Raw genomic sequence first — 1,510 nt, forward strand, 5'->3', positions numbered from 1 at the left:
ATTCTCCAGCTGAATGAGGACGAAATACAAGCTATTGCTTCTGCAAACAGATTGTGACAAGCAGGAGGAGGCTAGCATTGTATAATTTTATTGAGAGGATAACAGAGACCCAGAGAGGGGACAAGACCAGTGCAGGTTCACAGAATAGACTAAAGGAAAGGTCAGAGTTAGGTATGTGGGTGATTTCCAAGGAGGATAATTGACTTTGAGAAAAGTTAGGAACATTATCTGAGAACCAGAAGGTCAATATCCCATCCTGAGAATATAGTATCATCAGAGAGCTGAGACTAGGCTGGTGAGAGGCAGGGAGGGTGTGGGTTGGGTTGAAGCAGCAGGTGCCAGTGAGGGTGGAGAGAAGGGGAAAGGAAATACCGTGCTTGCCTCAGGGAAAGAAATACTAAGAAAAAATGGCAAAGCAGCAAAAATATGGGACTAATATATGAAACCTGCCTTATAAAAAATAGTTGTTTTTAAAGACTATGAAGATATTTGAGTGCCAAGTTAGATTAGCAGAGGAAGGTTTTCTAAAAGAGATGAATCTTAACCAGTGTCTATATAGGCTCTTTGATATTGTTCTTTATCCTTTCAGGAACCTCAGAAAGGCATAGTTCTCTTGAACTTGAGGTCTACATCCTCCCATGGATGGCCTGTAAGGAAACTGTTTGGCATATAACTGGAGGAGTACCTATTGGAAGACTCCATGGAAAGAAGGTACAGGATCCCAGAATTTTTCCTATGGCTTTGCCTTGGAGTCAGAGAGGAGAGGAAGGAGGAGCAGAGCAGAGTCTCTAGACCAGACTCTTCCTCTGGAGGGAGAAAGGCAAGATTGTGTCTCACAGTTTTCTCTTTGATCTGTGACCTTAGACGTGTTTCTGAGAAACAGAAAAAATGTTTCTCTGCTGTTAGAAAAAGGATGAGTCTTCTACAGATGCCCTTGTGGGTCCACCTGTGTCCTGTACTGTTTGAGGCTTGTTCAGAATCTTAGAACCCTAGATCCTTTGCTCTTATACCAGCCCCAAGTAGAAAAGATCCCTGTAAGTGCTGCTCCTACTATAGAACAGTATAAAAGTAGCTTTCAGAACAGATGAGACTAAGGTCATATGACAGGGTAGAAGGTCCCAGGACCCCTGACCTTACACCAGCCCTGCTTGCCAGCCATAGACTCTGCCTGCTGAGGAAGCTGAGTCATGCATAGCATTGTGCCAAAGATTACCTTCTGGATGGTTCTTGTCAAAATGACCCTGGAGGAGAGGGAGGACCAAGAGCAAGAAGTCCCCAAATGTGTGCTCTCAGCTCCTCAGATGACAAAAGGAAAGGAGTCCAAACTTTGGGGCATCTGATTTAGGGATGAAAGAGATGGTTTTTCACAGCTTAAATAGATGAGGTAGCCCTGCATGCAAGAGAGATTGCTCAGGCTGAGCCTTCTCATAAATCTGCCCCTGGATTCTCAGCAGCAGCTCTGGGGACTACTCAGAAAAAAAATGTGTTCCAAATAAACCCAAAGATATCA

The sequence above is a fragment of the Myotis lucifugus genome, unplaced genomic scaffold, assembly GCF_000147115.1.
Source record: "Myotis lucifugus unplaced genomic scaffold, Myoluc2.0 scaffold_2, whole genome shotgun sequence".
Classification (NCBI taxonomy): Eukaryota; Metazoa; Chordata; class Mammalia; order Chiroptera; family Vespertilionidae; genus Myotis; species Myotis lucifugus.